Source organism: Scomber scombrus, chromosome 17 (assembly GCF_963691925.1).
Source record: "Scomber scombrus chromosome 17, fScoSco1.1, whole genome shotgun sequence".
NCBI classification, from domain to species: Eukaryota; Metazoa; Chordata; class Actinopteri; order Scombriformes; family Scombridae; genus Scomber; species Scomber scombrus.
In genome coordinates, this window is record NC_084986.1 from 21,527,468 (window position 1) to 21,542,246 (window position 14,779).

Genomic DNA, 14,779 nt, shown 5'->3' on the forward strand with positions numbered 1-14,779 from the left:
TTATCCTCTCTGTTCAGACATGAACTGGGCTGTTGCACCTCTCAGTACCTTCTCTGCGGGTGAGGAAAGGTCAGCTGGTGCTTATGGTGTTGGTTCCAGTGGACCTGTGAATGTGAGCCCAGCCATTTATCCTCCCCCTCCTGCATACCAGGCAGGAGAGATGTCTAATCTTGAGGAAGCCTTTGAGCATGGTAACTATGAGACAGAGACCGAGGACCAAGGCTTCTATTCTCCACGTCCTATGCAAGCATCTGCTGGACAAGCTTTCACCAGCCAACCTCAGCCAGGGCCCAGCATGGGTGGTTACTGGGGCCGCTACCCTTACTATGACTACATGTTTGTGACAGGCCAGTATCCTCCAGGCACATACACTGACTTTAGCGTGAGCAACGAGCAGGGGCTTGACAACTGGGAAGATGCTCACTACAGAAGATACTACCCTGCACAGGTGACTAAGACCTCAGCAGTCCCCCAGAGCTTTGAAGACCCTAGGCCTGCTGTGAAAGCTCTTTTATTGAAAAGGTTGGTCGGCGGCTGGCCGACACAACCTGGGCAAGGTAAGCTGGAAGTTGTCAGACAAGGATATGAAACCCTGCACTTGTACTAATTTTGCTCTCTTTCTGTCTTTCAGAGCCGTAGATACTAAGTGGTGGATCTCATCAACATGAACAAAAATTTAATAAAGAGATTCTCAAATACTCTGGCTTCAGGCTGTTACCTTTCCAGAAGGCATCTGACAAAATTGAGTGGCCAAAATGGCAATGAATATGTATCCAGGGAAGCTGTCTTTAAATGATCTCTGGCTTAATATAGGGCACACGCTCTATACAAGCCAGTTGTACAGATGGCATCATTCCTGAATACTTTCTCAACTTTCTGCTATGCAACATGTTTCTGTGAATTGATGATTGCACAGGGGAAAGTGTCATTTCTAATGAATTACTAGATTTACCAGTGGACCATTTTACAGCATGTTAGTTTTAAAGAAGTGGCTCCTTAACAGACAATTTTTCACTAACTTGTCAAATTAGTGGGGGGTTTCCAGAAAATTAAGCAATTAGGACACTGGACCTGTAAAATCATGTTTTAGCCAATTTGTTCCATACAGAAACTCTTCTAAACCTCAGACCTACATCACAAAGACGATAATACCATCCACCTTAGTGTGTTTAAACACTGACTCACTGACAAAACTGCAGAATGCCCGTAGTACCCCTCCCCACTAAATACTGTAAATGCACAATGAAATAAAAACCCTTCAGTATTGGACTCTAAACATCCACATTGGTCACAGACAGAGGTTGCTGTCTAGTCTACCATAATGGCCACTCTCCAAATGAGAACATTTAATCCACAATGCCAGAAATAATGTAACAGTGAAGACTTTCACCTGAACAAGGATGAAACGGTCTCTTCTATGGTACAGGGTGGCAGCTCCAACAGCTAAAAAAACACATATATACCAGTGTCTTAATCTGTTAAGGAACTTTGTTTCTGGAGGTATTATCAGTGGCAACAATAGTATCAGTAATGACAGTAACTAGCAGTTTAAAAAAAACTTCTGTATCAGTTTGTGCTGCTCATAATGCAGCACTTTGGCAGATTTTGTTTTTCATTGCTATGCATGGTCACATGTTAAGGAAATGTCCTTTCCATAGTTCACCTACAACCGTTTGTGTGAGAAAGGACTCATGTCAAACAAAAAGGAAACATTGTACTACTTGGTTGAAAATGTTAAACAGTAAAGTACCAAGTACTAGTAATAGTACCAAATGGTCTGCACACAGCTACCATGTGTATGTTTGTACCAGGTATTCCTCATGTTTTGGAGACTTTATTCTGCACAGTCATATATGGGGACTTGGCTCCCTTTTTGAGGGCAAAAAACAAGTCCTCATAATGTAAATCATAAAATTCTAGAGGGAAACTTAAGGGATATAAATCTGTCCATTTAGGAAGCACATATGATTGTGAATTAATTTAATCTGCTTTGATGCAAATGAAAGTGACAACAGTTGGAATGGAAAGGCAAAAGACATCCCTCAAAAAGGGGAATGGTTTTACATGTGGTGGTCACAGACAGTTGCTCTCTTCTTATCCTTCCTGACTGCTTCTTCTCTAATTTTGTGTTCTGCTAGTGTCCTTGTCACTATAACTTTTGTCATTTCCACAGAAAAACTTAATCCCCAATTTGATGACCATGACTCAACTATATCAATGGCTTTTTGTAAACTCTGCTTCCGTATTGCTCCATCATCAGCAAATAAACATCCTATTGATGTATCAACTGATTCATATATGCCATTTATCACAATCAAAACTAAAATTGGAATAATCAAACTCCCCTGAGGTATCATATTATCTACTCATACATTCTAGTTTATTCGAGTATAATTTTCTATTAATTTTTACTCCTTAGTTTCTTAAGTTTAATTAATACACCTGATTACCACAATAGATCTTAAGCTTTCTCCACATCAGACTGAGAGTCATTCACCAGCAGCTGTCCATCATTAACTCGTTAGGCTCTGATTGGTCGGGGCTGGTCTTTGGCAACATTTATAACCCTTCACATTTGACAGTTTCTTTACTCTTGGCCTTCAACATGATGACTGCTCGGTTCTTCTCAGGGTAAGGAACTGTCTTTTCAACAAGTCTCCTGAATGTTTGAGAAGTATTTGTTGATGTGTCTTTTTAAACCTATCACAGGGCTTCCCTCTTTGCTTTGCTGATTGTGGATATATGCTGCCTCCCTGTTAAGAAAGGTAAGCTATTGGTATAAACTACAGGAAAATGTTGCATATTTTCAGTTGAGCTCTCTCCTAATCTGTGTTCTTTTGTACCCAGGCTTTAATCCCAGTGCTTCCCACACCAGCAATGCTGCTGCTACTAATGCTGGGGTTCAGAGAGAACCAGCAGCACATTTAAGCTATAGTTCTTCTTCTTCTGGGCCTGCTCTGTTTGGACACTGGGGTCATTCTTATCCAGATGCTGACAGTTCAGCACATTCAGGAGCTGGAGCTGCACCTTACTCAGGAGCTGGAGCTGCACTTTACTCAGGAGCTGGAGATGGAGCTGCACTTCAACCTCACTCAAGAGGTAACAAATCTTGTGGCTCTTGTGTTAAATCTCCAAACTGATCTGTGATAGGAAACTGCTGCTCACTTTATCCTCTCTGTTCAGACATGAATTGGGCTGTTGCACCGCTCAGTACCTTCTCTGCGGGTGAGGAAAGGTCAGCTGGTGCCTATGGTGTTGGTTCCAGTGGACCTGTGAATGTGAGCCCAGCCATTTATCCTCCTCCTCCTGCATACCAGGCAGGAGAGATGTCTAATCTTGAGGAAGCCTTTGAGCATGGTAACTATGAGACGGAGACCGAAGACCAAGGCTTCTATTCTCCTCCACGTCCTATGCAAGCATCTGCTGGACAAGCCTTCACCAGCCAACCTCAGCCAGGGCCCGGCATGGGTGGTTACTGGGGCCGCTACCCTTACTATGACTACATGTTTGTGACAGGCCAGTATCCTCCAGGAACATACACTGACTTTAGCGCGAGCAACGAGCAGGGGTTTGACAACTGGGAAGATGCTCACTACAGAAGGTACTACCCTGCACAGGTGACTAAGACCTCAGCAGTCCCCCAGAGATATGAAGACCCTAGGCCTGCTGTGAAGGCTCCTTATGGAAAAGGTGGGGCAGCAGCTGGCCGACACAACCTGGGCAAGGTAAGCTGGAAGTGTTCAGACAAGGATATGAAACCCTGTTAGTTGTACTAATTTTGCTCTCTTCCTGTCTTTCAGGGCCGTAGATACTAAGTGGTGGATCTCATCAACATGAACAAAGATTTAATAAAGATATTCTCAAATACTCTGGCTTCAGAATGTTACCTTTCCAGAAGGCATCTTACAAAATTGAGTGGCCAAAATGGCAATGAGGCTGTATCCAGGGAAGTTGTCTTTAAATGATCTCTGGCTTAATAGAGGGCACACTCTCTATACAAGCCAGTTGTACAGATGGCATCATTCCTGAATACTTTCTGCTATGCAACATGTTTCTGTGAAAGGAATATGTGAATTGATGATTGCACAGGGGAAAGTGTCATTTCTAATGAATTACTAGATTTACCAGTGGATCATTTTAAACCATGCTCAACAGGTTAGCTTTAAAGAAGCGGCTCCTTAACAGACAATTTTTCATTAACTTGTCAAATTAGTGGGGGGTTTCCAGAAAATGTTAAGCAATTAGGACACTGGACCTGTAAAATCATGTTTTAGCCAATTTGTTCCATACAGAAACTCTTCTAAACCTCAGACCTACATCACAAAGACGATGATAATACCATCCACTTTAGTGTGTTTAATCACTGACAAAACTGCTGAATGCCCTTAGTACCCCTCCCACTAAATACTGTAAATGCACAATGAAATAAAAACCCTTCAGTATTGGACTCTAAACTTCCACATTGGTTTTACCAGAGGTTGCTGTATGGGCTAACATAATGGCCACTCTCCAAATGAGAGAACCTTTAATCCACAATGCCAGAAATAATGTAACAGTGAAGACTTTCACCTGAACAAGGAAGAAATGGTCTCTTCTGTGGTACAGGGTGGCAGCTCCAACAGCTAAAAAAAAAACATGTGTGTATATATATATATAAGTGTTTTAATCTGTTAAGGAGTTTACCTACTAGTGTTTTCTCCTTTGCCTTTGGCAAACCCTGCTCTTGGATATGTGCCCTAGAAATGAAATGTCTTAACTTTGTTTCTGGAGGTATTATCAGTGGCAACAATAGTATCAGTAATGACAGTAACTAGCAGTTTTAAAAAAACTTCTGTATCAGTTTGTGCTGCTCATAATGCAGCACTTTGGCAGATTTTGTTTTTCATTGCTATGCATGGTCACATGTTAAGGAAATATGTCCTTTCCATAGTTCACCTACAACCGTTTGTGTGAGAAAGGACTCATGTCAAACAAAAGGGAAACACATTTTCCTTCTTGGTAGAAAATGTTAAACAGTAAAGTTACCAATAGTACCAAATGGTCTGCACTCAGCTACCATGTGTTTGTACCAGGTATTCCTCATGTTTTGGAGACTTTATTCTACACAGACATATATGGGGACTTGGCTCCCTTTTTGAGGGCAAAAAACAAGTCCCCATAATGTAAATCATAAAATTCTAGAGTGAAACTTAAGGGATATAAATCTGTCCATTTAGGAAGCACATATGATTGTGAATTAATTTAATCTGCTTTGATGCAAATGAAAGTGACAACAGTTGGAATGGAGAGGCAAAAGACATCCCTCAAAAAGGGGAATGGTTTTACATGTGGTGGTCACAGACAGTTGCTCTCTTCTTATCCTTCCTGACTGCTTCTTCTCTAATGTTGTGTTCTGCTAGTGTCCTTGTCACTATAACTTTTTTCATTTCCACAGAAAAACTTAATCCTCAATTTGATGACCATGTCTCAACTATATCAATGGCTTTTTGTAAACTCTGCTTCCGTATTGCTCCATCATCGGCAAATAAAAATCATCCTATTGACGTATCAACTGATTCATATATGCCATTTATCACAATCAAAACTAACATTGGACTAATCAAACTCCCCTGAGGTATCATATTATCTACTCTCATACATACTAGTTTATTCGAGTATAATTTTCTATTAATTTTTACTCCTTAGTTTCTTAAGTTTAATTAATACACCTGATTACCACAATAGATCTTAAGCTTTCTCCACATCAGACTGAGAGTCATTCGCCAGCAGCTGTCCATCATTAACTCGTTAGGCTCTGATTGGCTGGGGCTGGTCTTTGGCAACATTTATAACCCTTCACATTTGACAGTTTCTTTACTCTTGGCCTTCAACATGATGACTGCTCGGTTCTTCTCAGGGTAAGTAGCTGTCTTTTCATCAAGTCTCCTGAATGTTTGAGAAGTATTTGTTGATGTGTCTTTTTAAACCTATCACAGGGCTTCCCTCTTTGCTTTGCTGATTGTGGATATATGCTGCCTCCCTGTTAAGAAAGGTAAGCTATTGGTATAAACTACAGGAAAATGTTGCATATTTTCAGTTGAGCTCTCTCCTAATCTGTGTTCTTTTGTACCCAGGCTTTAATCCCAGTGCATCCCACACCAACAATGCTGCTGCCACTAATGCTGGGGTTCAGAGAGAACCAGCAGGACATTTAAGCTCTAGTTCTTCTTCTTCTGGGCCTGCTCTGTTTGGACACTGGGGTCATTCTTATCCAGATGCACACAGTTCAGCACACTCAGGAGCTGGAGCTGCACTTCAACCTTACTCAGGAGCTGGAGCTGCACTTCAACCTTACTCAGGAGCTGGAGCTGCACTTCAACCTTACTCAGGAGCTGGAGCTGCACTTCAACCTCACTCAAGAGGTAACAAATCTTGTGGCTCTTAATGTGTTAAATCTCCAACAAACTGATCTGTGATAGGAAACTGCTGCTCACTTTATCCTCTCTGTTCAGACATGAACTGGGCTGTTGCACCTCTCAGTACCTTCTCTGTGGGTGAGGAGAGGTCAGCTGGCGCTTATGGTGTTGGTTCCAGTGGACCTGTGAATGTGAGCCCAGCCATTTATCCTCCTCCTCCTGCGTACCAGGCGGGAGAGATGTCTAATCTTGAGGAAGCCTTTGAGCATGGTAACTATGAGACGGAGACCGAGGACCAAGGCTTCTATTCTCCTCCACGTCCTATGCAAGCATCTTCTGGACAAGCCTTCACCGGACAAGCCTTCACCAGCCAACCTATGCCAGGGCCCGGCATGGGTGGTTACTGGGGCCGCTACCCTTACTATGACTACATGTTTGTGACAGGCCAGTATCCTCCAGGCACATACACTGACTTTAGTGTGAGCAATGAGCAGGGACTTGACAACTGGGAAGATGCTCACTACAGAAGGTACTACCCTGCACAGGAGACTAAGACCTCAGCAGTCCCCCAGAGATTTGAAGACCCTAGGCCTGCTGTGAAGGCTCCTTATGGAAAAGGTGGGGCAGCAGCTGGCCGACACAACCTGGGCAAGTTAAGCTGGAAGTGTTCAGACAAGGATATGAAACCCTGTTACTTGTATTAATTTGTCTCTTCCTGTCTTTCAGGGCTGTAGATACTAAGTGGTGGATCTCATCAACATGAATAAAGATCTTTTCAAATACTCCAACTTCAGACTATTGTTACCTTTCCAGAAGGCATTTTACAAAATGAGCGGCCAAGATGGCTCTAAGAAAGCTGTCTTGTTATGCCAATTTTAAAGATCTCTGGCTTATTATAGGGCACACAGCTCTATACAAAACGACTGCAATGGTGAAGTTTGGTATGTTGAGTATAACCTGACCAGAATTGGTCATGTACCAAACTAAATCTAGTCAAGCAATCTTATGGTGACAAACTCTGTAGTACATGTTAGATTTCCTTTCTCAGTATTGACTTTTTTATTTAAACACTTTAGGCCAGTTTCACCATTGACTTATTTACAAACCGTTTTAGGTGTATGGTCTACTTCAGGCAGACCTCTTTTTCTGAACAAAACCAATTTGAAATTAAGTTTCAGGACTTTTTTTTTCATAAAAATATCTTCACTGTTTAGTTACTATTTAAATATGGGGTGCAAATTGATACCTGATATGACCACTAGGGTACACACAGTAGTGAAAATCTGCTCCTTGGGGTTTTTTCATCATGGAAACTGACTAGGACTTTAGTCTCATGGGGGGTCCCTACAGCATCAGTGTCAGATTATGGATGTCATACAGGCTCAAATGGAAATGGCCTCCACTTGGTGGTCATTCAAACATCTGCTTGTGGCTGAAAATACTAGAAAAAGGACGACTCGCATACACACCCCATGTTATGGCTTTAAGACAGTAGTGAACCATGTCACTGTTTCTTTGTGATAACACACAAATACCACATGTAGTTCTGCATAGCCAACCCATGTGTTGGCCACATTGACCTACCTCACACCAGAACATGTCACATGTTAATGTGTGCGCTAACACAGATGTTTGCTTATGATGGATAATGAACCTGACAGGTTGGCCTAAAGTGTGTTAGTGTTACCTTGCATACAGACATGCTTTCCTGTGCATGTCAACCACAAGGGGTCCAAAAGGTTAACCCCAAATTATTTTGACAATTATTAGGCCTTTGATTACAATGTCATTTCATAATCAACATAGTTCATGCACATTTAAGCCCATACTTGTGTATCTATGTGGCTCAACACGCAATCACAAACAATTGATACCAGAGACATCCAAATGTTTGAAGTCCATGTGTAGGTTGTCAGCAGCAGGCCATTCAGTACCTTCAGTGGGACCAATTAGGGTTAGTTTGGAATTTTTGAGGTAGGGCTGTAGAAGGTAGTTATCCATAGTGTATTACCTACAATAGTTGGAACACAACACTCACCCAGTTTGGAGAAGTAGGCAAGCTACACAATGTACTGCTGTAGAAAGGGGCAGAAGGTATTTTAGCCCCCTAAAACAAGGCTCATCTATAAAAAATAAAAAAAATCAGTTTTAGTGTATGCTATATTTAGAATACGTTTTCTATAACTTTTATATGCTACACTGTTTGCAGATCAGCTGTTTGGGTCCCAGCTGATCTGCATCGTACACTGACTTTCGATAAGAACCTCATACAACCTCACTTCAAAAAATTCAAACCAACCCTTTAAACCTGGTGATAATTATATTTTGTGTGGGAAGCCATTCGGTGGTTTCTCTTTGCGTGTGTGTGTGTGTTGTTATTCATGCCATCGGGGGTGAGGACTGGCTGCAGAGCTACGTGGTTTCACTTCACTGAGTTGGCCGAATGAACACCAGAGCAGCTTGGCACAGGATGCACACACACACAGAAAGTGGATCAAAACACAAGTTTGCAGCGGGTCACGCAACAGATAATTAGTCACACACTGGATGTGCTGCTGGTAAATTGTCAACACTAAGCAACACAAGCTGAACATACCTTCAGGCCAGCAAGGTTTAGATCCAGATGTGCATTGTTGGCCTGTGTGATGTCGAAATCTAGCTTACATAAGTTGCTGCCATGTAGAATTTTGTAAACACACATATGTCATTGTCTAACTGATAACTAACTGAAACAAAGGCAGTAATAGTCGATGTGATTGGCTGCCTGTAGCTCACGTTAAATAGCCAGAGATGTAAAGACTTGAGATTCAAGATTTGGACTCAAGCCAAACCAAAACCTGCAAGATGTGAACACAGTACTGACATATTATTACCTTTAAGTTGAGCAACATTCATTTGGAGTCCTGACCTCCTGACAAATCTAAGTCCAGTATTCATGGTGCTTCTGGCTCTGTTTTGGTCTTCATCAGGTAACTAGCAGCCATCATTGGTTGCTGGGCTGTTAGTTCAGTGTTTTTTCTTTTTCTTTTTTTAGAGCTTTTTCACTGAAAACAGCTGCCTGCTGCAGCCGAAAAAGACTTTTCAGTGGTGAAATTGTACAAAACAGTAACATTACCAAAACAATGAGCTGAAAGACACTAAACGCTCTTTAAAGCTGAAAGGAACTTCAAAGTCAGGTGATAACTCTGTAAGTCACTAGAAGTATCCACTTTCACATTATGCATAGCCAGTTGTGGAAAAAGTTTTGAGATCTTTTACTTAAGTAAAAAAAAAAACAGAAATACTATAGATGATAATACTCCATTATTGGTATATTTATAGACATACAGTGCCTCTAAAAAGCATTCACCTCCCTTGGTATGTTTCATGCTTTATTGTCTTACAACATTGAATCAAAGTAGATTTAATGTGTCTTTTTTTATTCTTACCATCAACAAGTAACTATAGCTGTAAAATAAACCTAATGCAGTAGTATAAAGTAGCAGAAAAAGGAAATACTCAAGTATCTTAAAATTTTACACAAGCAACAAACATGAGTCATTGTATTATGTTACATTCCATCATGTCACATACTCATTTGATCAGTTGCTATGAAAATACTGATGAAGATGATTCTTTGAGACTTGACTTTGTGACAGCTCGGTCTGACTTGACTCACTTACTGAAAACAAAAACATTTAACTCTGAGGTTTTGAATCTGTAAAATGTCCAAACAGTAAAATATAAAGCAGCACCCCCCCCCCCCCCCCCCCCCCCCCCCCCCCCCAAAAAAAAAAAAAGATACTTGATTTCATTTCTGTTAAAAAATAACACTGTGGGAAAAAATAACCACAAATTATTCTGAGGAATGTTAAGAATCTGGCACAATCTCCATCCAAATGTGTTGGATGAAATAGTGCATGTGTTGTGTTCCTGTCACTTCATTCCCATACTTGTACAAATATCAGTACATTTATTCTATCTTTTAACAGTTTGCGTTGGATGTTCTGTATGTGGTGAGTGATTCTCATGTTGTGTGTACATAATGTTGTGCGTGAGCCAGTGTTTGCGTGACCTTGGCTCACACTGCAGTGAGGCTGTAAATCAGCGTAGAGGACAAACATTGCGAGATGCGCCAAGAATCCTGTCTTCTACACTGCCTTCTGAATACAATTTGCTCTTTTGCAACAACATCCATCTTGGTTTGATGAAGCCCCATCCGGAAAACAAGACTCCAGAAATAGAGACAGTGAAGAAGGAAAAGGGGAACGAATGACAGACACAAAGTTCTAGAAACAACATAAGAGCTGAACATCTGGCTCTGAATGAGGTTGAATATGTGCCCGGCGTCACTCCACACCACACAATCACCATGATTTAAAAACTGTTATATTTCCGTGCTGTGTTTGAACGGACAGAACCTTTGTTTAATAGATGAAATCGGATAAAACTGCTGTCACGCCAACAGCCGGATCAGCGTTAACGAGGGATGCTGTGTCACGACTGGGTGGAATTTCACACATGGGGGCCATATTGGAAGGAGTACAAAGGACTTTTCTTTTTTTTTTTTTTTTTTTTAAAGTCTCATTCACATTTTTAACAGCAGTATTTCCCACATTCTCATCATCTCTACACAGATGTTGTGTTCACTTATGTTTATGTATTTAGATTCAGTGTGACGCTGTAAACCAAGCAGTCTCCATTACTGTAAAATTGTTAAAAGCACTAAAAAAGTAGTGGATAACTTCCTGAAGCATTAAAAAATGTATCATATTTGCACTGGAAAAATACTGGGTACACAACTGATGAAGCTTAGTTCCACTGAGTTACATTGAAAAGTGTTTAGGTGAGTGTACAGTACACAGTCAAGTAAGAAGTCTGTGTTAAGACCTCAAGGGAGACGAGTTTATAAGAATGGAGTTCCTGCCACCTAGTGTCCCTTTCTGCTTTTGCACTGATGGATAACAGACTTCAAAAACACCATCCAGTAACAGATTCAGTAGAGCAGTTTTTAGACAAACAACTAAAAATAACCTTTAAATGTAAGCCTAATGTTTGTTTGTTTTTAATGAGTAAGCTCTGTGAAGTTAAATTTAAAATCTCTTTCTGTGGAACATGCATGTGTATAACAGTTTTATAAGTGTAGAGTGTAAAGGTTTATACCAGAGGTGTCCAACACATTTCAGTTCAAGGGCCACTTTTTTTAATATATATTATATATATTTATTTTTGCCTTTAATGCACAGTTGGTGGGGGGGAGAAACGGGTATGACATGCAACAAAAGTCCCTTGCCAGAGTGGAACCAGGGACATTGTGGGTGTATGGCAGGCACTGTAAGCACTCAGCTACATGCGCTCCCTATATAGATTATATTAGATCTCAAGTGAGCCAGAAAAGTAAAACCACAATAATAACCTGTAAATAACATATGATATATATAATATGTAATATACAGTCCCCTCCAAAAGTATTGGAACAGTGAGGCCAATTCCTTTATTTTTGCTGTAGACTGAAAACATTTGGGTTTGACATCAAAAGATGAATATGAGACAAGAGATCAACATCTCAGCTTTTATATCCAGGTATTTACATCTAGATCTGATACACAACTTAGAAGATAGCATTATTTGTAACGGAACACCACATTTTTAGATGAGCAAAAGTATTGGAACATGTGAGTGACAAGTGTGTTTTGTTGCCCAGTTGTGTCCTACTACATTGATTATTCAAACAATAAATAGTGCTGAATGTCTACGCTCAGTTTAATATTTGGGTTTTACCTGTGCAGACTTAGTTAATTATAGTTAGATGTGTAACCAACATGAAAACCAGAGAGCTGTCTATGGGTGAAAAAAAATTGTGCAATTGTGAAGCTGAGAGAAAATGGAAAATCAATCAGAGCCATTGCACAAACATTGGCCATAGCCAGTACAACTATTTGGAATATCCTGAAGAAGAAAGAAACCACTGGTGTACTAAATAACAGACGTCTAACGGGTAGACCAAGGAAAACAGCAGCAGTTGATGACAGAAACATTGTGATAGCTGTAAAGAAAGATCCTAAAACAACTGTTAGTGACATCAGCAACAACCTCCAGAGGGCAGGAGTGAAGGTATCAGAATCTACTGTTTGCAGAAGACTTCATGAACAAAAGTACAGACGCTACACCAGAAGATGCAAACCACTCATTAGCAACAAGAATAGGAAGGCCAGGCTGGATTTTGCCAGAAAGTACAGAGACGAGCCTCAAAAATTCTGGGACAACGTTTTATGGACTGATGAGACAAAGATTAACCTTTACAAAAGTGATAGAAAGGCTAAAGTTTGGAGAAAGAAAGGATCAGCTCATGATCCCAAACATACAAGCTCATCTGTGAAACACGGTGGAGGTAATGTCATGGCTTCTGCTTGCATGGCTTCTTCTGGGACGGGCTCATTAATCTTCATTGATGATGTAACACATGATGGCAGCAGCAAAATTAACTCAGAAGTCTACAGAAACATTTTGTCTGCCAATTTAAAGAAAGATGCAACCAAACTGATTGAGAGATCCTTCATCATGGAGCAAGATAATGACCCAAAACACACTACAAAAACATCAAAGGAGTTCATCAGGGGCAAGAAGTGGAAGGTTTTAGACTGGCCAAATCAATCTCCAGACTTAAACCCTATAGAGCATGTATTTTACCTGCTAAAGAGGAGACTTAAGGGAGTAACCCCCCAAAACAAACAACAACCGAAAGAGGCTGTGGTGAAAGCCCGGAAAAGCATCACAAAAGAAGAATGCAAAAGTTTGGTGATGTTAATGGGTCACAGGCTTGATGCAGTTATTGCAAGCAAAGGATTTGCAACTAAATATTAAGTCTTATTCATTTTAATCTATTTTAAGTCTTTCTGTTCCAATACTTTTGCTCACCTAAAAATGTGGTGTTCCGTTACAAATAATGCTATCTTCTAAGTTGTGTATCAGATCTAGATGTAAATACCTGGAAATAAAAGCTGAGATGTTGATCTCTTGTCTCATATTCATCTTTTGATGTCAAACCCAAATGTTTTCAGTCTACAGCAAAAATAAAGGAATTGGCCTCACTGTTCCAATACTTTTGGAGGGGACTGTAGCTTACTATAATATCCATTCTATTTACAAAACAGATGAACAGCTTGAGATGCTAAAGTGCAGTTTTGGTCATATTATGTCTCAGATTACTTGCACATTATTTTGCAGTGAAGCAACTGATTGATGTTCAATATATTAATGTTTTAAATATGACCACAATATGTATTTATTGTATTTGTATTCTGGTTCAGGTTAAAAAAACCTCATGAACAAACAGCATTTTACATGAAGACTGAAACCTGGTATCATACTTTGCAAAATTATCCAGTGGGCCAAATTGGACCCTTTGGCGTGCCGGTTCTGGCCTGCAAGCCGTATGTTTGACTCTCCTGGTCTATACTTTGTTAATTTGGATGCATTCGTGCAATAAACATAGATATTATGTAGACATTTGTATGCTTTACCAGCATGTAGTGCAGATATTATCTGTAGGTGAACTTTTAAGCAGAGAGACAGGCGCTGCTGACACAGAACTAAGGAATTTGTGTGTGAGTGTATGAACGTGTGTGATTTACGGGAACATCCGTCCTCTACGATGACACATCTCTCACGTTATTTATTGCAAGTACTTTTTGATTGCTTTGACATTTGATTTGACAGCGGTTTCACTCAATTCACATTACCTAGTCCTGTTATGTGGGTGTTTTTGTGTGTTTATGTCTGTGTTTTTTAAAACTGCACGATTAGTCATTGCAAAATTTGGTTTTCTTCCCTCTGCTGTTTTTGAGTTCCCAAAAGCCTCCTTACTTACACTTACTGGAAGCTACATGTTAGCGCAGGCGGATTTTCAGTAAGAACAGGCCAGTGACAGCTGAGCTGTTTAGACTTGGAGAGGAGTCAGTTCTGCATTACACTGACTGTAAAAACCATCTGTCATATACTCAGCAATGTAATAATGTTTTTTAGTAGCTTATTTTGCTTAAGAAGTAGGAGAATTTTCTTCTTCAACTTCATTCTAAAGTTCATCAGAAACATTTAATGGCTCCTTAATGACCATTTTTTTCAATAACTCCCACAACCTCATGTCCACACTGTTCTCCAGATTCCTGCAAACAATAGTCCTTTATTCACAGCAGGTGTCATTAATAGCATTAATGATGCTCTGTGGCATAGTGCACTGGGACACATAAATGTAGAAGAGAAGGAAGATCGTTAATGTTATTAATGACACCTGTGCTCGCTCTGCTCAATGAGATAATGTCTGCAGTGAAATACAGTACGTCTGTAGAAATCCTGTAGATCCTTTTACAAAAATTGCTAAAAAAGCTAATAAACATGCATCTACT